A 27,205-nucleotide genomic window follows, 5' to 3' on the forward strand; every position below is an offset into this window, starting at 1 on the left:
CAGTCTGAAAGGTGTGCTGGTTAGGTGCATTGACCCGAACAGGCACCAGAATGTGGCGACTCGGTGAATTTCACAGTAACTTCATTGCAATGTTAATGTGAGCCTTACTTTTGACTAATAAATAAACTTTAACTTCAGGATACACCTCATCTGGGCCTGGGGAGTTATCCACTTTCAAGCCCGCTAAAATTGCTAACACCTCCCCTCTCTCAATAATAATCTGTTCAATTATGTCAGTCTCCCTCCCTGCTTTCTATACCTACATCGTCCTACTCCATAGTGAACATGGATGCAAACTACTAATTTCATATCTCCTCTGTCTTCCAGCTCCACACACACATTACCACTTTGGTCCCTAATGAGCCCTACTCTTGCCCTTAATATACTTATAAAACACCTTGGGATTTTCCTTTATTTTTCCTGCCAGTGTGTTTTCACGCACCCTCTTCGTTCTCATCTCTTTTTTAAGTACCCCCTGCACTTTCTATATTCCACTGTTTTCAACCTCCTGTATCTGCCATAAGTCTCCCCTTTTTTTCTTCATCCAATCCTGTGTATCCCTTGATATGATGTGGAGATGCCGGCGTTGGACTGGGGTGAACACAGTAAGAGTTTTAACAACACCAGGTTAAAGTTCAACAGGTTTATTTGGTAGCAGTGACCTGTTTATCTGGTGTTGTTTATCTGGTGTTGTTAAAACTCTTACTGTGTTTATCCCTTGATATCCAGGGTTCTCTGGATTTTTGGTCCCTCCCCTTTATCTTTGTGGGAACATTTGTATTCTGTCTCTTTCTTTTTTTGAATAACTCCCACTGCTCTGTGATGTGGATTTTCCTACAAGTAGCTGCTCCCAGTCCACTTCGGCCAGATCCTGTCTTATCCTATTAAAATCCACCTCCGCCCAATTTGGAGCCTTTATTTCTGGTTCATCTTTGTCCTTTTCCATAACTATCTTAAATTTTACTGAGTCATGGTCACTATCGCTGAAACATTCCCCCACTGACACTTCTGCCAACTTGCTGTCTTAATTATCTTTGCGTCATCAGCAAATTTGGCTACAATAACTAGTCACTTCACTGAGTCATTCATATAGATTGTAAATAGTTGAGCATTGATGCTGTGGTACCCACTAGTTTATAGTGTGCACACCTGAAAATGACTCATTCATCCTCACTGTTTCTTGTTAGTCAGCCAATCCTCTGTCCACGCTAATACATTATCCCCAACACAGTGAGCTTTACTTTGTGTAGTAACTTTTTATGTGGTCAATCAATGCCTTTTGGAAATATATCTACTGGTTCCCCTATATTTACCCTGCCTGTGACATTCTCAAAGAACACTAAAATTGTCAAACAGTGTTTCCTTTGATGCTGTCAGGCAGAATCAGTATGATTTTGTTATGAATTTCTAAATGTCCTGCTGCTACTTCCTTAACAAGAAATTCCACCATTTTTCCCAATGTCTAACCAGCCTATAGATTCTCGCTTTCTCATTCACTCCCTTTCTTGAAAAGGGGCATTACATTTGTGGTTTTTCTGTTGGTGGACTTTTGCAGAATCAAGGGAATTTTGGAAGATTGCAGTATCTGTAGCCACTTCCTTTAAAACCTTGCGGTGCAGGCCATCAGGTCCAGGGAACTTGTCAGCCTTTAATTCCATCAGTGTACCTGTGGTAATTTTTAATTTAACTTAATATTTTTTCTAGTGATAATTGTTTCAAGTTCTTCCCTTCTGTCCCTTTACTTTCTTCTATTCTTGGGATGCTTTTGTGTCCTCTACCACGAAGACAGATACAAAATATTTGTTCAAAGTTTCTGCAACTTCCTTGTTTCCCATTATTAATTCCCCAGTTTCATCCTCTAAGGGACTAACGTTTACTTTAGCTGCTTTCATTTTATATACTTGTAGAAGCTCTTGCTGACTGTTTTCATGCTTCGCGTTCGTTTACTCTCTATTTTTCACTTTTTTTCAGTTATCTTTTGGGGAGATTTTAGAAATCTTTTTGGTCTACTGGTGATCTTCATAACATTGCATGCCTTTTTCAGTTTGATTTTGGGACTAGCTTAGAGGTTTAAAAAAAAAAGGACGGCATGGACAAGTTGGGCCGAAGAGCTGTAAAGCTCCATGACTCTATGATTAGCTAGCTGTGGTTGATGACCAGGCTATCATGACTCACTGTTTGGGCTATCAGTTCATTCTTCTCAGAGTCTGTGTGTGCCAGTGGAATGTATCTTAGTTTTTTATTTGTTCATGGGACATGAGCATTGCTGAGAAGGTGGTGGTGATGTGCCACTTTTCTTCAACTGTTGCAGTCCATGTGGTGTAGGTACACACACACTGCTGTTAAGAAAGATGTTCCAGGATTCTGATCCAACGACAGTGAGGGAGCAGCGATCTATTTCCAAGTCACGATGGTGTGTGCATTGGAGAGAAACTTGTAGATGTCACTATGCCACTGATCCAGTCATTTCTAGGTGGTAAGAGATCAGAAGAAACTTGGCAAATTGTTGCAGTGCATCTGTATATGATACACACTATTGCCATTGTGTGTTGTGCGTCAGGATTGGAGGGAGTTTAAGGTGGTGGATGGGATGGCAGTCAAAAAGACTGCTTTGCCCTGGGTGGAGCTGAGCTTCACAAATGTTGTTGGAGCTGCAGTCATCCAGACAAAGTTGAGAGTATCTCAGCACACTCCTGACTTGCCCCTTGGAGATGGGAGTCAGGAAGTGGGTTATTCTTTGCAGAATTCCCAGCCTTTGATCTGATATTTATATGGCTAGTCCGGTTCAGTTTTGAGTCAATGATAACTGCCAGGAATTTGATGGAGGCTAATGCCATTGAAGCATCAAAGGGTGATGGTCAGATTCTCTCTTGTTGGAGGTGGTTATTGTCTGGTTTAGTTTACTTTACTTGGGTGGCTCCAATGTTACTTGCCACTTATCAGCCCAAGCTGAATGCTATCAAGGGGAAGCGATGGCCTAGTGGTATTATTGCTCGACTATTAATCCAGAAACTCAGCTAATGTTCTGGGGACCCGGGTTCGAATCCTGCCAGGGCAGAAGGTGGAATTTGAATTCAATAAAAAATATCTGTAGGTAAGAATCTATTGATGACCATGAAACCATTGTCAACTGTCGGAAAAACTCATCTGGTTCACTAATGTCCTTGAGGGAAGGAAATCTGCCTTCCTAAACCGGTCTGGCCTCCATATGACTCCAGAGCCACAGCAATGTGGTTGACTCTTAAATGCCCCCAGGCAACTAGGGATGGGCAATAAATGCTGGCCAGCCAGCGACGCCCATGTCCCGCTAATGAATAAAAAATAAATCAAGGACATGCTGCTTTCAGGTAGGGACTGCTTCAGTATTTGAGTTGTGAATAGTACTGAACATGGCAATAATCAATAAACATCCTCAGGTCTGATCTCATGATAGAGAGAGAAGGTCATTGATGAAGTTGCTGATGATGGTTGAGCTTTAGGCCACTACCTTCAGGAACTCCAGCATTGAGGGGCTGTGAAGACTGGTCTCTTACAATCACAACCATCTTTCCTTGTGCTAGGTGTGACTCCAACCAGGAGAAAGTTTTCCCCCTGACTTCCAGCCACTCCACCCCCCCCATAGTATAAATCTCCGCTGATTCTCTTTGCTCTTAGCTCTTGACATAGGGTCATCTAGACTCAAAACGTTGGTTCTATTCTCTCCCCACAGATGCTGTCAGACCTGCTGAGATTTTCCAGCATTTTCTGTTTTTCTGTGTAATTTTAAAATTTGTCAGATGGATATCTGTGTTGCAGTTAGACTGGAACAGATTGGCTAGCAATGTGATAAGTTCTGGACCATGTGCTTTCAGATCCACAGCAGGATGTTGGGGCCCATAATCTTTACAAATGGTTGAAGACTGAATTCTGTGGTGCTGGAGGATAAGGGGAATCACCCACTTGGCACTATTGATGATTGCAAATGTTTCAGCCTTGGCTTTTAAGAACAAAGCAAAGTGCTGCGGTACTGGGCTGCACCCTCACTGATGTTTGTTCGGTGAGGCAGGAGCATGCTGACACAATGGGCCTACCTGGATTGTCCTTTTTGTGGATTTTGGGAAGTAGGTAGAAGCCCACATCTTCATCTGTCACAGTTTACCCTCTGATTTCAGTTTCTCTGCCGTTTGGCCATTCACACCCTTTATTCTCTCTATGGGCTGCCATTAGCAGCATTTCACCTGGTTTTTGTGGCAATGACTCATCTTTTATTCCCTCCCCCTGCAGTATAAATATCTCCCACTTTCTATGTCTTTTAGCTTTGACAAAGGGTCATCTGGACTTGAAACGTCAGCTCTTTTCTCTCCTTACAGATGCTGCCAGACCTGCTGAGATTTTCCAGTGTTTTCTCTTTTGGTTTCAGATTCCAGCATCTGCAGTATTTTGCTTTTTTCTCAATTTATTATCTGTCCTACAGTGTAGTTATTCTTCGGGGGTCTATAGACCGCACCCTCTAATGGCTTCTTTCCCTTGCTATTTCTTAACACCCAAACTTGATTTTATATCTAGATCCTCTGAGTCAAGATCATCTCTCACTCCTGTACTGATCTCATTCTTTATTAGTAGAACTAACCCACCTACCTTTCCTTTCTGCCTATCCTTCCAAAATGTTAAATACCTCTGAATATTCAGTTCCCAGCTTTGCAACCAAGTTTCCATAGTGGCTATCATATCATCCTCATTTATTTGTGCCATCAACTCATCCATCTTGTTACGAATACTGTATGCATTCAGGTGAAGAGCCTTTAATTTTGTCTTTTCACCATCTTTCTCCATTCTGACGTTATTTGCTGCTGCACTGTTTTGCACCTTATGCCCCAACCTGTCACACTCTGGTTATCATTACCCATATTGCTGCCCTGCACCATTATTCTGTGCTTTAATTTTCCAAATTTCCCCTCACTTGAACCCTCCTCTCGAGGATACTTTACTGTGAAACTGTTAATTAATCTTATCTTTCTAATGCGTAAAGAGGGACTATGAGAATACTCAGAGGAAGAAGGGGTTTTTTTGCTCCTTGGTGTGAGGAGGAAGATGCAAGAAAGTGATGGAGATTTTTATGACACTTTTGAATGATTGATGTAATGGGGTTTTCTTGGGTGTTTCTGGGAGAACTTCAGTCATACTGTAGGAAGGATGCTATGATCGGGGGACAATGAAAGATGTCCTTGTGGCAGATTTGGGCTTGTAAGTTTGGGAAGAGTGAATTTTTGAAGTTTCAAATCTCACCAAATTGGACTGTACAGCGAGTTTCTACCTCTAGACCTTTCAAAAGTTCAGTCAATAACATTTCATCCTATCAAGCACTTTTATCCCTGGTAGGTTGTCTGGAAACCGGATATCGGTGGTTAGTGCAGCTAGATAATGGTTGTATTTATATGGGGCTGGTTTTGTCTTCACTCCAAGTCAGGCCTTTGTGCTTTCTTATTGGGTTAGTTATTTCATCGATTCATATGTGGAAAGAAGACATTTGGCCTGTTGTGCCTGTGCTGGCTCTTTGAGAGCACACTCATGCTTTGTCCCATAGCCCTTATTTTTGGGATTTGCTATTTAGGACTGATGAGTAGGAATTTCTTTGTCAGGAAATAGTGAATCTTTGGAATTCTCTACCCCAGAGACCATGGTCTGGATGTTTCATTGTTGAACATATTCAGGACAGTGATTGATAGATTTTTGGTAACTATACTAAGTGAATTAAGGGAAATGTGGATGGTGGAGGAAGGTAGAAGTTAAGCCATTATGCTGAATGGTGGACAGCTCAGGCTCTGATGGCCTATTCTACTTGTATTTCGAACGCTATTTTATTGTCCGTAACCCTGGAAGTGCCTCATCCTCAAACACATGTTCAACTCCTTTTGGAAATTATTTATGGAATCAGCTTCCACTTTTCCTTTGGGTTGGTGAGTTGAATGACTGGCTTCCTTCAATCTTCAAACCTTCACAAGTGTCCTGAGTTGGAGGCATGTGCCAGTGATCCAGGGTGATTCCCTATTCCTCCAATATGATGAAACTTCCCTTGTAGGAAAATGAAGCAGCTCAGTGATATGAGGGGCCAAACTCTGCTTGCTGACCTTGTCTACTGCTGAACTTTAAGGGCTCTTACAGATGCTGAACAAGCTCATCAGTGAGTAGGTCAACCATATAGGTCAAGATGCTCTGTATTGAGGTGGCTGGTTAGCACGGAAATTCACTTCTTTAGCATCTATGCTTCTGCATCCTCCTTTAAGATGGTCCTCAAAGCCAACCTCTGACCATTTAACAACAAATGCTGGCCTTGCCACTGATTCGTACATCTCATGAAAGAATAAAGAAATAAAAAGCTTGTCACCTATCCAATCTTGACTCATGGAGCTCAGTGTCAAATTTTGTTTGACGTTCCCGTGAATCGCCTTCGGTCATCTTTCTATGTTAAAGGCATTATCTAAATGCAAGTTCTGTTTGTTATGTTCCTGTCATGGAAAATCTTTTTCCCAGTTCCCTGGTTATGTGTTCTGTCCTGTGCTATGCATGTGTTGTCTGGCTTTAACACTGAATGCGCTGCAGATAAAGGTTTGAAAAGCTGCTTTGTGGAGGGGATTTCAGTACTGCTGAGTGATAAATACACTGAAGCACTTCGTTGCTTTTAGGTGATAAGTGATGAGCATCAGATTTTTGTGATGATGAGACATTAGTGAAGCAGAATATAACTTGGCTGCAATGCTTTCTTTCCAATCCTGTTGCTTATTTTTACACTGACCTCCTGGCCACCTTTAAGGAAGCCTCTCAAATTGTCACAGCTACTAATAACTCTGCTGGTGTGGGTGGTTCTGATTCCATTACTCTGGAAGCGTTGGCGTTTGAAAGTGAACTACAACAATTTTTAAATTGGGATTCCTGTGTGTCATGGTATCCTAAAGCTGTGCAATGTTTGACACACTTCAAGCGAAAGCATTGTAAACGTAACTTCTGAAATAAAACTGCAATCTGCTGTGTGCAAACCTGACCAGTGAAGGCCTTTGATACCTACTTACATTCACTCCTTTGCTGCGTTTTCTGTGTAACACCTGGAGATGTTTCATTATGGTAAAAGCACTATATAAATACAAAAGAAAGTCAAACAGTGAGACACTTTTTAAACATAAAGACTTCTGAATTGCTTCACATTTTCTGATTTATATGATATAAAAAGCATCTCTCTGCTGGTTCCTTGTCTGTCTTTGAAAGGTTAAACCCTGCCTTTCTGTTTCAGTCTAGGCTAACCTATGCATTTGTTGCTATTTTCTTATCCAGTCTGAATTAATTCCAGTTGGATTTTCAGACAGGTTAGAGAAAAAATTGATAAAATTCTCTTGGGCATAATTGCTAGTGGTTAACAACAGTGTAAGAAAATAATTACATAGATTTTCATGGTGTGGGGCACAGGAACAAGCCATTCTGATGCTCTTACTCGACTTGAACCTCCATCCTATTCGCATAGCCTCCTTTTCCTTTCTTCCTCATGGATTTATATAACTTCCCCTTTTAAATGCATTTACGCTATTTACCTTACTACTCCAGAGCAGTGATGGGCAACTTGCAGCCCACCAGAGTTCTGAGTACGAAACATTTTGTTGACCATTGCCCACATACAGGGTTGTCAGATTCTGCTGGTTTTTGTCCGAGTAGTTTTTTTTCCTATCAGCACTGCTAAAGTGATTTGCACGTAAAGCAGGGGCAAGTGAAGTGAGGTGTCTGCTGATTGCACACACTGACTGTGAGAACTGTGCGCTCCCTCTGCGTCCAATCAAAGCGCTTGTACTTGCTCAGAAATCTGATATACCCAGAGTTGGAAGATGGAAACTCAATTTTGGGATGTGGCCTTTCTTACCGACATCACTGGTCACCTGAACGCATTGAACGAGTCATTGCAGAGGAAAGATCGCCTCTTGCCCACTGTACCTGAAGCTAATATCCACTCAGTTACCTTCGTGTGAAGAAAGTGCTAGAAAAACACTCTGATCAGGGAAGTGAATATCAGTTCACATACAAGTACTGTCTACACTGGCGGAGCATTTTGAGAACCACGTCTCTTCTCAGTGATCTGAAACCCTTCCTCCTGTTGCCCTCAAATCCACTTGAATTTGATCTGAGCAAATGTGGTATTGTATGTCAAAGGTTTGGGATAGATAAAAGGATGTTTGAAGACAAATTAATTTATGCTCTTGTCCTGGATGAAGACGAAATCAGCCAGCTAAAGAGGAAAGGTATATGAGAACTTTGGTTGAATATCCCTGGTCCAATTTTCCAGCATTGTGTTGCAAAGCTGATTCCAATCTTTGGATCTACATTCACTTGTGAGGAGACTTTTTCTGCTATGGGACACATCAAATACAAGAAGCTCAACAGAATAATGGATGAAAACCTCAGTGCTGATGGCAATGCGTCTGTACATCGCTGAGCCGTAAAGCTTGTGGAGGATAGATCCGACAAGAAGTCGTACAGACAATGATGTAAGTAAGCTAAGCATAAATATTTCTTTTGTTTTTAACCATTTGAAGTTGATGGTTCAATTAATATATGGATGATTAAGCATTTTCTATAACTCATTACGAAATATTTGCCGTGTATTAAATGTATTTAATCTTATTAATGGGGTCATGGTTAATCCACATGCCCAGTTTCAATTTTATGGCCCACTGAGATGGAGAGCCATTTGTCAGCCTACTCACTAGCCTAGGTTGCCCATCACTGCTCCAGAGGGTTGAGAGTTCTAGATTCTCTTTTGGCAAATAGGTTTCTCCTGACTTCTTTATTGGAAATTAAACGGCAACATGTGAGGATCTGATGCTACAAAATTGAGTCACTCCAGCACACAAATGGATAAAAATTTATGGCAGTATAATTGCTTTTCTTTTAACATCCTCCTTTTTTACTGAAGTTGTCAGTCTTGCTGAGACACAGCCCTGCAGATGCGAGCCATTCTCCGGAACTTTGACAAGTTGGTGATTTGCATGTGAGCTGAATATTGCCTGGATTGCTGCCTCCGGTGGGGATCAGTAGTGAACATGACCATATTTTCATCAATATCCAAGTGTGAATTTTGAGTGTGGAGTCAGCCTCCTCACCAGGATTTGGCTGTTGAGGTCACCAACTTCTGCATCAGTTGAGGTCAGCTAACTTGATAGAAGTGGCCTCAAACTAAATGCCTCATGACTTAGCTGTTCATAAGAACAAAGAAAATTACAGCACAGGAACAGGCCCTTCTGCCCTCCAAGCCTGCACCGACCATGCTGTTTGACTTAACTAAAACCCCCTACCCTTCCGGGGACCATATCCCTCCATTCCCATCCCATTCATGTACTTGTCAAGACACCCTTAAAAGTCATTACCGTATCCGCTTCCACTACCTCTCCCGGCAACGAGTTCCAGGCACCCACCACTCTGTGTAAAAAAAATCTGCCTCGTACATCTCCTTTAAACCTTGCCCCTCGCACCTTAAACCTATGCCCCCTAGAAATTGACTCTTCCACCCTGGGAAAAAGCTTCTGACTGTCCACTCTGTCCATGCCTCTCATAATCTTGTAGACTTCTATCAGGTCTCCCCTCAACCTCTGTCGCTCCAGTGAGAACAAACCAAGTTTCTCCAACCTCTCCTCATAGCTAATGCCCTCCAAACCAGGCAACATCCTGGTAAATCTTTTCTGTACCCTCTCCAAAGCCTCCACATCCTCCTGGTAGTGTGGCGACCAGAATTGAACACTATATTCCAAGTGCGGCCTAACTAAGGTTCTACAAAGCTGCAACATGACTTGCCAATTTTTAAACTCAATACCCTGGCCGATGAAGGCAAGCATGCTGTATGCCTTCTTCATAGAAACCCTACAGTGCAGAAGGAGGCCATTCGGCCCATCGAGTCTGCATCGACCACAATCCCACCCAGGCCCTACCTCCACATATTTTACCCGCTAATCCCTCTAACCTACGCATCCCAGGACTCTAAGGGGCAATTTTTAACCTGGCCAATTTTTAACCTGGCCAATCAACCTAAAGTTCTTGATTAACTTCTCCACCTGCATTGCCACTTTCAGTGACCTGTGTACCTGTACACCCAGATCCCTCTGCCTATCAACACTTTTAAGGGTTCTGCCATTTACTGTATATTTCCTATCTGTATTAGACCTTCCAAAATGCATTACCTCACATTTGTCCGGAATTTAGGAATTGTATTTTGAAGGGGGAAGTGGAAAACTGACATCTCGAATCATCAGTTTCATTTTATTAAAATGTCTCAAGTGAAAGCTAGCTTAGTCCGTTCCCCCCTCTGGATTAGATACATTACTGGGGGGTAAATGGGATTGGAAATGGGGGGAGCGGGTGGAGAGTGAGGAATAAAAAGGCTGAATGAGGCAAGTACGCTGGGGACAGTCTTTCAAAATATCAGAAAATATATATCCAACAGAGAAGGACGTGCAGTAAATGGTAACAGATGTAAAGTTTCTGAGGGTGAGAGCATAACAACTGTAGCAGATAACACACAGTGGGTGGGGAAGAAAGAGCCATAGACCATGGACTGATTAGTGAATGTAAGAGAAATCCAACTTGCAGCCATGCACCCTGTAACTGCTTGTTGTGCTTGTTGGGCTAGAGTATAGTACTTAAATGTGAATTTACCAGAGATAACATGCAGAATGATGTTCACTGCAGTGGGGAGATAGTGTTGTAGTCGGCTGAAGAGTTCGGTATGTTTACAGTAAATATTGAAGAGATAAAGCTACAATAAACTCACAGGACAAATGAATAATTGTATTAAAGTCATATGAAATCAAGGAAAATCCAGAGAGCTACATTACGTGAAATTTGCTTCACACCCTACAGATCAATAATTAAAAGAAAAATGTGTAATTGGGTCAAAATTGAACAAGTGTTCAGTGAGGACCTTCATTTTGCTACTTTTCTCCTCTTCACTCACTTAGGCATTTGTTGCTTTATCTGATGTTGACAACGTGCCTAAGTTCAGTAATGTTAGTCAGTCCCATGTGATCTTGGCTATTACTTTTAAGGAGTTGACTTTCTGTGCCTTGTATCTGCTCATGGTTATGTCACTGGGTTACTTGAGTTCACCCTTCTAATCTGGATTGTGTACTGGTATCTTTCAAACACTTCTCTTCGTCTGAAGATGGACCAAGAAAAACTTTCCAAGGCTAATTCACCATTCTGCTTTGTTCTTTGGAACTTGAGAATTCCAATTGTTATCAAAACTCATTATTCACTTTGGGTATGGTTTGCTTCCTGCCAATATTTATAAGCTAAAGAACTTGTTTAACTGGGCAAGTTTTATAAGACAACTCTCCACCTCTCTGCCCTTCTTTAATCTGCTACAGAAAGCTAGCTCTTTAACAAAGTTTTCCATCATATGTCCTAGTATCTCCTTATTTGGCTCAGTGTCAAATTTTGTTTGATAAATGCTCCTATGAAGCATCTTGGGATGTTTTACTATGTTAAAGGTTCCATAGAAATGAAGGTGTTGTTGTTAGTGGTTATGTTCAAGCACCATTCTTATTTTACATAAGCTGGGGTCATCTTGACTCTCTGCACATCGCCTGGACTAATGGGGACTCCTGGATGATTTGCATTCTCTCTGCCTCATGTGAACTACAGGCAACTACACTGCAACTAGTGAAATCTGCTTGAAGTCCGGGCAGGAATTGAGGTTGTAACCTGATGGCCTGTGTGAAAAATTGAAATTTTTGATCAAAGGTTTTTGCTAGCATCATGGCATTAAAATATGTAGAGGTACAGATCAATCATGGAATGGAATGGAATGACTGAATTAGCTCGGAGGGGCTGAGTTACTACTGTTGTTACTGTGGTCTAGAAACCCACCAGCATTAGCGGTTGAGAAACCCAATCAGTTTCCATGGGCTTCATTGTAAAATGTTGAATAAATGTGTGATTATTTGTATTTGACACCCCCCCCCCCTCCCCCGCAATGTTACTGTACGATTGGCATTGTTGGAAGCCAAAAGCACAGAGCATTGCACAAGTTGCAAAAAAAGCCTTCCTGAATTTTATCTGAAGAATTTCCATAGGATGGTCCATAGGACTCTTAAATCGGCCTCGCAGGTAGAGGAGGTGGTTAAGAAGGCGTATGGTATGCTGGCCTTCATCAATCGAGGGATTGAGTTTAGGAGTCGGGAGATAATGATGCAGCTTTATAAGACCCTCGTCAGACCCCACTTACAGTACTGTGCTCAGTTCTGGTCGCCTCATTACAGGAAGGATGTAGAAATTATTGAAAGGGTGCAGAGAAGATTTACAAGGATGTTGCCTGGATTGGGTGGCATGTCTTATGAGGATAGGTTGAGGGAGCTCGGTCTTTTCTCCTTGGAGAGACGAAGGATGAGAGGTGACCTGATAGAGGTATACAAGATGTTGAGAGGTATAGATCGGGTGGATTCTCAGAGGCTTTTTCCCAGGGCTGAAATGGCTGCTAAGAGAGGACACAGGTTTAAGGTGCTGGGGAGTAGGTACAGAGGAGATGTCAGGGGTAAGTTTTTCACTCAGAGGGTGGTGGGTGAGTGGAATCGGCTGCCGTCAGTGGTGGTGGAGGCAAACTCGATAGGGTCTTTTAAGAGACTTCTGGATGAGTACATGGGACTTAATAGGATTGAGGGTTACAGGTAAGCCTATATATATGCCTAGGTAGGTAGGGACATGACCGGCGCAACTTGTGGGCCGAAGGGCCTGTTTGTGCTGTATTTTTTCTATGTTCTATGTTCTAATTTTTATTTTTTACAAGATGTCTCAAAGGTTTGTCCAATTTTCAGAATTTAAGTTTAAATTGTCTAACTTACAGAGTACATAGCTGAAAATATTTTAAATAGTGAGCACATGCTGTAGATTTCTTCCAATCAAGCACTTTGAATTGTGAAAATATTTCACTTCTTTAACCGATGTTTTCAATCCATTCACAGTTTTCACTGCCCTTCAGAGTACTAACATCTCGTCATTTCTCTTATGCTCCTCTCCTTACTGCCCCATCTGACTTAAGCTTTTGCCAATTATTCGGGTGATAATTCTCCATGTAATCCATAGTGACTGCTAAACAGTTTTTATTGATGAACACATCGCCTGTCCTACCCTCCCTGACCTCTACGTTCACCCACTATCCTGGTTTACCTCCTTCCTCCCTTGGTTAAGTTAAGGATGATGAGATAAATTGTACTACAGGTTCTGCTGTTTTGGCTGCGTTTAACTAAATCATCACAGGGTGGGATTGAACCTTGGATCTCCTTTGGACCTCTTACACAGATCCTCAAAGCCACGTAGGTTATTGATGGGACCTTTTGCTTAGTAATGTTACTGTGAAAGTTTATGATGAAAAGAATATGATTTGTTCAGTGTTGCTCTGATTCCCTTTGCTACATCCACAGTAAAACAAGTGATATCACTCCCAGCCTAAGCCTGTGTCACAGGAAGTTGTACATTGGTAGGTAGGTAGGTATGGAATTGAACATAAGATTGAGGAGGAAAAACTCGATCTTTGCATCATGGCTTTTAATTCTGCAGGCTGATCTTGTGGTCAGTGAATGAGAATTGTGTCATGTATGGGATGGAGAACAGCTGCCAGGAGGAAGATGCTTTTAGCTTTGAAGTTAAAGAGAAAATTCTGTCACTGTGCAGAAAGGAGCACCACCGTTCACCTGCTATCCTGACAACTCTCAGTAGTTGTCAGACAGCATTCAAATTCCTTATTTCTGTTCTAGAAATAAACCTTACAGCATTGCTTCCTGGAACTTGTGATCTCAGCTCATGCCTGCAGTATAAAACATGTGATAGGCTTGTTCAGTTGTTATGAGCTTTGTTCCGTCTGGTCTTGTTTTATGTTTTATAAACACTGGTCAATGTCAGTGGGCGATCACCACCAAATATTTTTTATTCGTTCATGGGATGAGTGTCGCTGGCAAAGCCAACATTTATTGCCCATCCCTAATTGCCCTCAAGAAGGTTGTGGCGGTGAGCTGCCTTGAACTGCTGCAATCCCTATAGCGTAGGTACACCTACAGCACTGTTAGGGAAGGAGTTCAAGGATATTGAACGGCGATATGTTTCCTAGTCAGGATGGTGTGTGACTTGGAGGGGAACCTCCAAATGGTGGTGTTCCCAAATATCTGCTGGCCTTGTGGTAGTGGTCGTGGGTTTGGAAGATGCTGTCAGAGGAAGCTTGATGAGTTACTGCAGTGCACTCTATAGATGGCGCACATTGCTGCCACTTTGGGCCAGTGTGGATGGGAGTGAATGTTTAAGGGGTGGGTGGGTGCCAATCAAGTGGCTGCTTTGTCATGGATGGTGTCAAACTTCTTGAGTGTTTTGGAGCTGCACTCATTCAAATATTCCATCACACTCCTGACTTGTACCTAATGGGTTGTGGACAGGCTTTAGGGAGTCTGGAGTTGAGTTACTAACTGAAGAATTCCCAGCCTTTGGACTGCTCTTGTATTTAAATGACTGACCTGTAGCCTAACTTGCACCAAGTCTTGATCATCCATCACTCTGTATACTCACTTGTCTAGATTGGCTCCTGTTCTTGCAGCACCTTGATTTTAAAATTCTCATCCTTCTTTTCAAATCTCTCTTTATCCATAACTCCATTATTGATGAACATGCCTTCAGCTGCCTGGGCCCCAAGCACTGGAATTCCTTCCTTAAACCTCTCTGTCCTCCTTTAATTTTTCAGGATGCTCCTTATAACATACCTCTTTGTCCAAGGTTTTAGTCAATTGTCCTAATACCTCCCTGTGTGTCTGATATTCTGTTTGATAACACTTTGGTGAAGCATCTTGGGATGTTTACTTTAAAGATGCTTTATAGATACAAGATGTGTTTGGGAGGAGGAGAGAAAGAGAAGTGTTCCAACTGAATAGTGGGTTGCTGGATGAGAGAGGTGAAGCTGTGTCTAGTTACTGTCAGTTGGATCTACTGTGGGTATGAATGAGCACGGGAGAGACAGACTTTCAGTGAAATGGTTTTTAGGCAGTGCGAACTGTAAGTTAGTGTTACTGAAAGAATCTTGGGCAATTGTCCAGGCATTCCAGAATGGTTAGATGATTCTTGTCTGGCCACAGCACAAGGAAACCTGTTTATAATGGCTTCTTTTAGGACTAATTTCAGGCACCCATTATAAACATTCAGTTAGATGCTTAGCTCCAAGTACGTCAGAGCAAACCCTCGGTCTGAGAGAAGCCATGTGGCCCAGTGTTTGAGATGAATTGTTGTTTATCATGTTAATTGTACGGGGAGATGGTGGTGTCACTGGACTAGTAATCCAGAGGCCCAGGCTAATACTCCAGGGACATAGATTCAGATTCCACCAAGGCAGCTGGAGGAATTTAAATTCAGTTGATAAATCTTAAATATAAAGCTCATCTCAGTAATGGTGACCACAAATAAGAGGAAATTAACACAATAATGAGAAAGGATATGAGCTGTGACAATGTGGAGTCTGTATGTGTAGAGTTGAGAAATACCAAGGGGCAAAAAACATTAGTGGATGTCAAATATAGACCCCCAAACTGCAGTGGTGATGTTGGGATTGGCAACACGAAATTAGAGATGCATGTGATAAGGGAATATCGGTGATCATGGTGATTTTAATCTGCACAGGGAACATAAAGATTGACACTAAGAATTCCTATAGATATGTGAAGAGAAAGAGGTTGGTGAAGACAAATGTAGGTCCCCTACCGGCAGAAACGGGGGAATGTATAATAGGGGACAAAGAAATGGCTGAGCAACTGAATACATACTGTGGTTTTGTCTTCAAATCAGGAAACAAATCAGATACCAGAAAGATTGGAGAATGCAAGAGTTAGTGAGAGGGAAGAACTGAGGGAGATCAATATTAGTAGAGAAATGGTGCTGGGAAAATTGATGGGATTGCAGGTGGATAAATCCCCGGGGTCTGATAATTTACATCCCAGAGTACTTAAGGAAGTGACTCTAGAAATAGTGGATCCATTGGTGATCATCTTCAAGGATTCTATAGACTCTGGAACAATCCCTGCAGATTGGAGGGTAGCTAATGTCACTCTAATATTCAAAAAGGAAGGTAGAGAGAAAACAGGGACCAGTAAGCTTAACATTGGGAGTGGGGAAATTTCTCGAATCCATTGTCAAGTACTTTATAGCGGAGCATTTAGAAAGCAGTGACAGGATCCGACAGAGTCAGCATGGATTAATGAAGGGGACATCATGCTTGACAAATCTGTTGGGATTCTTTGAAGATGTAACTAGTAGAGTTGACAAGGGGGAACCAGTCGATTTGATATATGTGGACTTTCAGAAAACATTTGACAAAATCCCGCATAAGAGATTATCGTGCAAGATTAAAGTGCATGGGATTGGGGGAAGTGTATTGAGATGGATTGAAAACTGGTTGGCAGAGAGGAAACAAAGAGTAGGAATTAATGGGTCCTTTACAAATTGGCAGGCAGTAACTAGTGGGGTGCCACAGGGACCGGTGCTGGGACCCCAGTTATTCACAATATATATTAATGATTTGGATGAGGGAACAAAATGTAACATCTCAAAGTTTGCAGATGAAACCAAGTTGGGTGGAAGGGTGAACTGTGACGAGGATGCAGAGATCCTTCAGAATGATCTGGACAGGTTGGGTGAGTGGGCAAATCAATGGCAGAGGCAGTATAATTTGGATAAATGTGAGGTTATTCACTTTGGAAGCAAAAACAAGGCGGCAGATTACTACCTGAATGGCTGTAAATTGGGAGAGGGGAGTGTGCAGTGGGACCTGGGTGTCCTTGTGCACCAGTCACTGAAGGTAAGCATGCAGGTGCAGCAGGCGGTAAAGAAGGCAAATAGTATGTTGACCTTCATTGCGAGAGGTTTCGAGTACAGGAGCAGGGATGTGTTGTTGCAATTATGCAGGGCCTTGGTGAGGCCACACCTAGAATATTGTCTACAGTTTTGGTCTCCTTTTCTGAGGAAGGATGTTCTTGCTCTCGAGGGAGGGCAGCGAAGGTTTACCAGGCTGATTCTGGGGATGGCGGGACTGATGTATAAGGAGAGATTGACTAGGTTAGGATTGGTTTCTCTGGAGTTCAGACGAAAGAGGGGAGGGATCTCATAGAAATTTATAAAATTCTAACTGAACTTGACAGGGTAGATGCAGGGAGGATGTTCCCGATGGTGGGGGAGTCCAGAACCAGGGGTCACAGTCTGAGGATTCCATAGAACCATAGAACATTACAGCACAGAAACAGGCCTTTTGGCCCTTCTTGGCTGTGCCGAACCATTTTTCTGCCTTGTCCCACTGACCTGCACCTGGACCATATCCCTCCACACCCCTCTCATCCATGTACCTGTCCAAGTTTTTCTTAAATGTTAAAAGTGAGCTCGCATTCAACACTTCATCTGGCAGCTCATTCCACACTCCCACCACTCTCTGTGTGAAGAAGCCCCTCCCTAATATTCCCTTTAAACTTTTCCCCCCTCACCCTTAACCCATGTCCTCTAGTTATTTTCTCCCCTAGCCTCAGTGGAAAAAGCCTGCTTGCATTCACTCTATCTATGCCCATCATAATTTTATACACCTCTATCAAATCTCCCCTCATTCTTCTGCGCTCCAGGGAATAAAGTCCTAACCTATTCGACCTTTCTCTGTAACTCAGTTTCTCAAGTCCTGGCAACATCCTTATAAACCTTCTCTGCACTCTTTCAACCTTATTAATATCTTTCCTGTAATTAGGTGACCAAAACTGCACACAATACTCTAAATTCGGCCTCACCAATGTCTTATACAACCTCACCATAACATTACAACTCCTATACTTAATACTTTGATTTATAAAGGCCAATGTACCAAAAGCACTCTTTACGACCCTATCTACCTGTGACGCCACTTTTAGGGAATTATGTATCTGTATTCCCAGATCCCTCTGTTCTACTGCACTCTTCAGTGTCCTACCATTTACCTTGTATGTTCTACCTTGGTTTGTCCTTCCAAAGTGCAATACCTCTCACTTGTCTGCATTAAACTCCATCTGCCATTTTTCAGCCCATTTTTCTAGCTGGTCCAAATCCCTCTGCAAGCTTTGAAAACCTTCCTCACTGTCCACTACACCCCCAATCTTTGTATCATCAGCAAATTTACTGATCTAATTTACCACATTATCATCCAGATCAATGATATAGATGACAAACAACAATGGACCCAGCACTGATTCCTGTGGCACACCACTAGTCACAGGCCTCCACTCAGATAAGCAATCCTCCACTACCACTCTCTGGCTTCTTCCATTGAGCCAATGTCTAATCCAATTTACTACCTCTCCATGTATACCTAGCGACTGAACCTTCCTGACTATCCTCCCATGCGGGACCTTGTCAAAGGCCTTACTGAAGTCCATGTAGACAACATCCACTGCCTTCCCTTCATCCACTTTCCTGGTAACCTCCTCGATTCAGGGTAGACCATTTAGGACGGAAATGAGCAGACATTTCTTCACCCAAAGAGTGGTGAGCCTGTGGAATTCATTACCACAGGAAGTAGTTGATGCTAAAACATTGAATGTATTCAAGAGGCGGCTATATGTAGCACTTGGGGCGAATGGGATCAAAGGTTATGTGGAGAAAGCAGGATTAGGCTATTGAGTTGGATGATCAGCCATGATTGTGATGAATGGCAGAGCAGGCTCGAAGGGCCAAATGTCCTCCTCCTGCTCCTATCTTCTATGTTTTTATATCAATTGCTGTACAAACCTACCTGGTTTACCAATGTTCTTGGAAGGAAATCTGCCTCACCCAGTCTGGCCTATATGTGAATCCAGACCCATAGCAATGTGTTGATTCTTCAATGCCCTTTGCAATTACCGAGCAAGCAGTTAGGGATGAGCACCAAATGCTGGCCTTGTAGGCAATGACACCAACAATTATTTTCTTTTTTGGCTTAAATATGAGGAAAGGATGCTTTGCCTCGGGAGTGATTCCACTGACAAACTAGGGATCCTTTTATCAAAAGAAACTTTATTTATAACAGTTTAAATATACCTCTGACAAAATGAAGCAGTTTTAACTGCTGCCTGGGAGGGTGGTGGAGGCGGGTTGCCTCACATCCTTTAAAAAGCACCTGAAGAGCACTTCGCACATCATAACATTCAAGGCTATGGGCCAAGTGCTGGTAAATGGGATTAGTTGGGGGAGTTCAGATGTTTCTCACGTGTTAGTGCAGACTTGATGGGCCAAAGAGCCTCTTCTGCACTGTATGATTCTAACTCTTAAGCACTGAACAATGTTTAAACATGGAAAGAAACAAACCCTTTAACTTACAACTTATTACTTACTATTCAGATCTAATTAAACAATATTTTTCTTATAGACTTAAACCCCTCTTTAAAGATAGTTAGCAAATCCAGGCATACTTGCTTTAACCTTTGTTAACAGCTTTGGAGCTTCCAGGGAGATTTTGTAGAGAGAGAGCTGTTTGTAGACTGCTACCTTTAACCAGCTCTAGCAATAGCACGGTGGCATAGTGGTTAGCACTGCTACCTCAGCGTCAGGGACCCGGGTTCCATTCCTGGCTTGGGTGACTGTCTATGTGGAGTTTGCACGTTCTCCTCATGTTTGCGTGGGTTTCCTGCATGGGGGGGAAGGGGAGAAATGGAGCGGGGGATTGGGATGGGGAGGGAGAGGAGATTTCTGATCCACCTGGTAACTTTTGGATTGCAACCTCCATTTACTGCGTTTACAGCTCTGGTGCTGCTTCTAATAAAGTTTAAATTTATTAGTGTCGCAAGTAGGCTTACATTAACACTGCAATGAAGTTACTAAGAAAATCCCCTATTTGCCCCACTGTGCTGCCCTGTGAAACTTCGAGATAACTGGGCGGAATTGCAAAAATGAATGTAGATGGCCTTCGTAACTAAACTGCCACAATATTGAAAGAAAGACTTGCGCTTAAACGTGCTGGTCCGGATTAAGGGGGAAGAGGTTCTGAGTGAATGGTTTCAGGATCCAAATAAGATCTGCACACACACTTCTGCAAATGGTGTCATTGGTTTTCTGTGCATGCATTGACGGGTATCAGTGGTCATCCTGTGCAGCTGCATTGCATCGGCAGGGACATGAATATATTAAAGTTACTATATAAATGCAAGTTTTGTTGGAGGAATACGAGGATCACTGAACAACAGCAGAACCTTGGCTGGCTTCACTTCTCCCTCACTAGACTGACTGGAATACGAAGTCTAATTGTAACCACTACCCAGCTGAATGAACTCCGCACCGACTAGCAATCTAACCTGGGATTTTCTCTGTCTGAATGACTTAACATCATAGCATGCAGTGCATTATACCACTATACTCTTGGGGAATCTTATTGTGTTCCTTGTAAAACTTTCATCACATTATCTATCCCCCGGTGAGGAAATAATCCTCTTGTGGCTAGTATTGCAGATGCACTGTGAGGGGGGGGCTCTGTGGCCTTTCACTGCACAGTGTTAATTTATCATCTGGAATGGAGATTACAGCAGGCTGATTCAGGAAGGATTTCTTTTCCTGAGTTTTGAGGGATTGGTGCACAGAGATCTTGAAATTTCAAGCCAGAATTTATGTTGCGGAAAGTGCTTTTGGCTTTGAATGCCATTTCACTGGTGCCTACACGTTGGTGGCTGAATTGTCAAACTTTCTCAGAACCTTCTTCCAACAATTCCTCTTCCTCCCACAACCTGCACTCTTTCTCTCTTTCCCCCTCCTGCTCCTTTGCAGCATAAATGCCTTTCTCGGCTGAGTGTGAGCAGCGAGACTCGCTTGAGATCAATCTTGGATTATTACTTTGACCTGTTATCTGGAAGCTTCACAGAAGGACAGGCTTGTCAGTGTAGTTATCCCTCCACTAGCAATTCCTCCTTGTTTGTGCATCAACCTCCTGCCTCCCGTGCTGTACCTTACCATTTTATCTTGTTGGCGATTCACCTGGATTATTGTCATGTCTGCACTAAGAGGATTTTTGCACTGAAATTATTAATTTGTTTCTTAGCTAGTAAAAGTTGTTAGGTGAATTTGAAAGCTCTCATACTAATTTGAACAAGGATATCCAAAATTTCCAACAATTAAGGGCTCCTCTGAGTTTTCAAAAACCCTGTCAGTAGCTACTATACCTAATTGTGTTTATTCAGTGTCGATTCAATTGTACACTTGATTCAGTAAAATTTACCTGTCCCTGTATGCTATATTCACCTTTTTCTGTTTTTCTTCTCTTTTCCCAGTCGTGTCTCCAAGCATTGCGAGCTTGCGTTGGGATACAGTTGTGCTGGCAGCTCTATCTTTCTAATATCCTGTCCCAAGGGTTCAATCTTCCTGTGTTAGACCAGACAGTAAAATGGAAAAACTTGAAAGACTTGCATTTCGATAGCTCATTTTATGAGTTTAGGGCCAGGGCTAGGGTGTGGTGAGTTTGATGCTTTATCCATAAAGTGCTCTTTCTAACAATAACAATATTCTTTCTGGATGACATGTGCACTGAAACAACACACTTTGTATTTCTGTTGCCTTGAACAATCCTTTAAGAAGCATTCATTCAGATTTGTAAGTTGGGAGTTGCAAAATTCGATTTGTGGGAGATGCCAGTAGCTAAGCAATTCACATTGAAAGCACTTCAGCTGTGAGTATTCATCTTTACCTGGGCACTTGATCCTAACTGATAAAGGTAATTAAAGCAATTAGGAAGACCTTCAGCACAAGGAGATTTGAGTGCCAGAGTAAAGATGGCTTGCTGCAATTGCATAGAGCCTTGGTGAAACCATACCTGGAGTATTGTGCACAGTTTTGATCCCCTTTATCTAAGGAAGGATATCCTTGCCATAGAGGGAGTGCAATGGAGGATTACTAGACTTGAACCCCGGGATAGAAGGGCTGTCCTAAGGGGAGAGATTGAGGAAACTGGACCTGTAGAGTTTTGAAGAATGAGAGGCGATCTCACTGAAACTTACAGAATTCTCCCAGGGTGTGGCGGGGTAGATATGGGTAGTGTGTTTTCCCTGGCTGGTGTGTCTAGAACCAGGGGACACAGTCTCAGAATAAGGGGCAGGCCATTAAAGACTCAGATGAGGCAATTTCTTCACTCAAGAGGATGGTGAATCTTTGGAATTCACTGCCCCAGAGGCTGTGGAAATACAATCATTGAGCTTGTTCAAGACAGAAATTCATAGATTTCTGCATATTAACGACATCAAAGGATATGGGGATAGTGGGAAAATGATGTAAGAGATGGATGATTAGCCATGATCTGTTTGAATGGCGGAGCAGGCTTGATAGCTGAATGACCGATTCCTATCTCCTACGTTCCTATAACATGAATCTGAGATGGGCATTCTATTATCAGGGTATAATGACCCTGAAGTGAATTGCAGGGGGTCAGTTGAAATTATGCAATGGGGATAGTTTTTAGTGAATGCGCATGTGTAAACCAGTTCTCTGTCAAGTGCCCAGGTAAATAAGCACACTCCAAGCTGAAGTGCTTTTAATGTGAATTGCTTAATCTTTTATATATCTCTGACAAGTAGGGTTTTAGTAGCTAGTGATTTATGAATTTGAATGATTGATTCTTCATTGAAAGGCTATTTGAGTTCAGTATTGCAAGGCAGCTGAAACATTAACATTGTGCTGTTTTGATGAGTACTTCAATGAAGAAGAATATATATGTGTGCCCACTGCTTACTGTATAAGTGTTACATTTTGGTATCAGTCTCTCAATGATTTTTATGAACAGGACGAGCACATTGGTCTCAACAAACCCATCCCTTCTGACGAATGCTGTCTTACTGTATACTTTAATTATAACTGTCTACCATCTTGCTACACCTCGCAACCCTATAATCTCCCCACATCTCTCATCCACTTTTCTCCCAAGAAATACATAAAAGTACTCCCTGACATTCAATACTTTGTAGCTTCAAAGGCCTTTCCTGGTAACTAATATTGTACATTTCTACAAATGTACATATTTCAACTGACTTCCCTCTTGCTTCTAATATTCGAAAGGAGAACATGCCCCTGTCTACAACAACGGGGACGAAGTAGAAAGGGTCGAGAGCTTCAAGTTTTTAGGTGTCCAGATCACCAACAACCTGTCCTGGTCCCCCCATGCTGACACTATAGTTAAGGAAGCCCACCAACAGCTCTACTTTCTCAGAAGACTAAGGAAATTTGGCATGTCAGCTACGACTCTCACCAACTTTTACAGATGCACCATAGAAAGCATTCTTTCTGGTTGTATCACAGCTTGCTATGGCTCCTGCTCTGCCCAAGGCCGCAATAAACTACAAAAGGTCATGAATGTAGCCCAATCCATCATGCAAACCAGCCTCCCATCCATTGACTCTGTCTACACTTCCTGCTGTCTTGGCAAAGCAGCCAGCATAATTAAGGACCCCACGTACCCCGGATATTCTCTCTTCCACCTTCTTCCGTCGGGAAAACAATATAAAAGTCTGAGGTCACGTACCAACGACTGAAGAACAGCTTCTTTCCTGCTGCGATCAGACTTTTGAATGGACTTACTTTGCATTAAGTTGATCTTTCTCTTCACCCTAGCTATGACTGTAATACTACATTCTGCACTCTCTCGTTTCTTTCTCTATGAACGGTATGCTTTGTATAGCACGCAGGAAACAATACTTTTCACTATGTTAATACATGTGACAATAATAAATCAAATCAAATCCTAATCTTTAACCTGTGCCCTGGTTTGTGAACCTTTTCACAAAGTGAGCATTTGGCTTAAACGCTGTCAAAGGCCTTCATCTTTCTTCCCACAGTAAACCTCCCCAGTCCACCCGGCATGACCCAACATCTTCAGGATAGGAGGGCGGTATTTTAAAGTAACTTGTGGCACAATGTTTTTGAAGGATCTTTGGAAAAGACTGGTTCAGTCAGGGTTTGCTAGTCTCTAGTTACCTGTCTCTCGGATAAATATGACGCATGTGTACTTTCACGACTAAAGATAGTGCACCCTTGGAATGTGCTGGTGTTGTTGAGGTTGGCTAAGGGAATGTCTGCTATCAGATGGTCTTCACTGGCTGTCTCTGGCTGATGTTGCAGCTGCTTATGCAACATAACGGATGGGCCTTTTGTCAATACACTGGTCTTATTTTGATTTCCCCCGGGGATTAATGAAGTTGAGTTTTTCTCCTGGCTCTGGGTGTTTCTCTGTTATCTTGATGGCTAAGGACCAGGGTGGGGGAAGAAATGTTTAACCATCCTAGTGTGGAGCAGGCATGATAGACCTTTTCCTGCTCATCTTGTGTGTTTGTATGGCACCCTTCATATCCTCCAGGACATCTGAAAATTATTCATAGCCAATGAATTAATATTTGAAGCATAGTTACGAGTTATGTAGGTGAATCTGTGTAGTTGAGAATTCTGATTAATTCTAAATACCCAACATGAGGATAATTAGCAGCTAATGTTTTAATATGTGGTTTGAGAATAATACAAAATATTTAAGTAACATCTTCATAATGTCTCTCAGAAATGAATGTGTAACATGCCAGTAAAATGAAAGATGTTTTCATGAAAGATACCAGCACAAGTCAGGCACAAATAATGCAACAAAGTAAATTACCAATGCATATCTAAGCCGGGAAAATAAGTCCAATAGATAAAGATGCCTTCAATAGAACCAGTTTAAATTGGTTAGAGAAATGCTGAATCATAAGCCATTTTTGAGAGAGAACTTCCATAAAATGGACAGATGAGTGACAGATCAATAGTTGAAGGTGTCAAAATATGATTGATTGAAGGGCACACCATTGTTAGATCGACAGAACAGTGAACGAATGAAATTGCTTTTAATTAAGTGCTGGGCTGATTAATCTGATAACGAAAACTATAACCAATTCTGCTCTTTGGCATGAAATCGGAGATCTTTGTGAAAGCTCATTCGCTGTGTAGGTGGAACCATTGATCTCCCGTTTTGGCCAAAATGAGCTTTGTCTTGTCATAATTGTATATTTGTTTGAATATTGTTAATTTGTAATGTTTTTGATTCTATCATTTCAATGTTTTGATAAAACTAGTTTAATTGAAGAATTTCATTGGACTGAATAAACTTTTTTTTGCCTTTGTGAAATGAAATGTTTAATGAAAAGATTTAGTCTTTAAATTAATCAGGCCACCTGAAAGAATTTCCCACAACAATTTGGCACCCAGTTTAAATGAAGGAATGTCCCACAAACTGCAGTAAGATAAATTCCTGGACAATGTCTAGTGGTGGCTATTGATGGATAGATGTTGGTCAGCACACTAGGAGAGGGGATTGGGGGAATTTGCTCGAAGAAGGGAAAGAAAGATTTGGACGGCAAATCTCTGTTTTTATGTAGTGTATTTTAGTTGGACCTATGCTGTCTGATCATGGAATTATTGCAGAGAAACCAGCCATCTGACTCAAACATACCTTAGCCGTTAACCTCCACATGGGTAGTAATTATCATCCCATGCGCCTGCCTGTTGTTACATCCTTTAATTCCCTATTATTTGACCACTATCTGTCTATTTATCCTTAAAATGCTTTCTCCTATTGGGTCCTAAATCTCATATTAATGTTTGGTTGTTCTAGAGTTCTTGATCACTCCAGTCTCTGTCTCACAATCTTAATTACCTCCATGAAATCACTCATACTAATAAAGCCATAATTGCATTTATATATCATATTTCTCCATGCCCAAAATACCTTACAAACGTTGAAGTGTATACCTCACATAATTGGACACAATCTGTGCCTCTAGTGAGGTTTGAGAGATAAATATTAGCCAGAACTCTAGGGAGAACTCTAAGATAAAAGCAAAATACTGTGTGCATCTGAAACAAAAAGACAAAATGCTGGAAAATCTCAGCAGGTGTTTGACAGCATCTGTGGAGAGAGATGACTCTCTTCTCTCTGTTCTGTCTCCACAGATGCTGTCAGACCTGCTGAAATTTTCCAGCATTTTCTGTTTTTGTGTCAAGGGAGAACTCGTCAGGTCTTTGAGCTTAAAACACATAATGGAATGCATGAAACTACACACAGTTCTCTCACTGGGACCTAACCAATGTTTTGTATACATTCATCATTATTATGTTGTTCTGCTGATCACTCTCCTGTCTGTAAAACTCCAAACTTTCTTAGCCTTTTTGTGACTTTATCTATTGTACTTTTCAGGAAATTGCATTCTGCATCTCAGTAGGTATCACACTCGCTTCTGATTCAGAAGTGGGTTGAAGCCCCACTCCAGAATCTTGAGTCCATAATCTGGATTGCCATTCCGAGGAGAGTGCTGCATTGTCGAAGGTGCAGCTTTTCAATAAAATGTTAAATAGAAGCTCGGTGTACCCTAATTGTAGACGATCCAATGGCAATGGTTTAAAGAAGAACAAGGGAATTCTCGCCACTGTCCTGGCCTGTGGCGTCCTGTGGTTGTGAAGGATGTTATAGAAGCGAAGGTTTTGTTGATGTTTTCCCAACCCGTTGAGTGGGTTCCAGTGCTGAGCAGTTGTGAATTTCCCTCTGCTTCTCTTTCTGTTCTAGAGAACAAGAAACCAGATGAAAGGCAGGCTGAGGTGAGCACTCTGGCAGTTAGCAAACTCCTTTGCAGGCTCCCTCATTTTTCTCATCCATGAAGCCATTTGTGCAGCATGCAGGAAAGGATTCCGGGTGTTTAGTGAGCTGTTTCTGTAGCCTAAACACTTTTCAGTTTGGGCTAACATGAAATGTTCTAGCTCCACTATCCAACATAAATTCATCTTGGTGAATCAGCAGGATTATAAGCAGCATAGATCTTGGAAGAGACTGCAATAAATTATTCTTCTCTCTCTCTCACTCTCCCTCGCCCCCCCGCCCCCCCAATCAAACCCCTACAGGAAGCATGCTGTCCTATTTGGGAATTGAATATGTGTCTCTTTTTGAAAGGGGGGAGGATACAAAAGTGTAATTGCAGGTTGACTTGACTTGGTGGTTGGTTTTGTAATTGTGGTTTCCAACTTAGGATCTTGTGGTACGAAATTGAGTTGTGTAGACCACGAGATCTCGGTTACAGTCTTTGGTCTGTTCTTTGAATTGTTGGATGGTGGTTACACTTTTTGTTTCGACTTCTCTTGATCACTGTGTGGAAAAAGAAATCAGCCAAGGTTGTAACTCCTTGGGGACAATTTGCCCCCTGCA

General features: G+C 42.0%; 1 protein-coding gene across 5 annotated transcripts in view; it reads left to right on the forward strand.

Annotated features, from left to right (window-relative positions):
* Window positions 1-27,205, forward strand: part of garre1 (granule associated Rac and RHOG effector 1) — a 202,900-nt gene that overhangs the window by 27,387 nt on the left and 148,308 nt on the right. The window contains exon 1 of one of the 5 annotated variants that reach the window (XM_078210517.1): window positions 8,487-8,504. The exons of the other annotated variants lie outside the window; for them this stretch is intronic. The gene's annotated coding sequence lies outside the window, so the exon portion shown is untranslated. Of the gene's footprint in view, window positions 1-8,486; window positions 8,505-27,205 lie in introns of those variants that run through there. 5 annotated transcript variants of the gene reach the window in all.

This window comes from Mustelus asterias, chromosome 4, assembly GCF_964213995.1.
Source record: "Mustelus asterias chromosome 4, sMusAst1.hap1.1, whole genome shotgun sequence".
Lineage (NCBI taxonomy): Eukaryota > Metazoa > Chordata > Chondrichthyes > Carcharhiniformes > Triakidae > Mustelus > Mustelus asterias.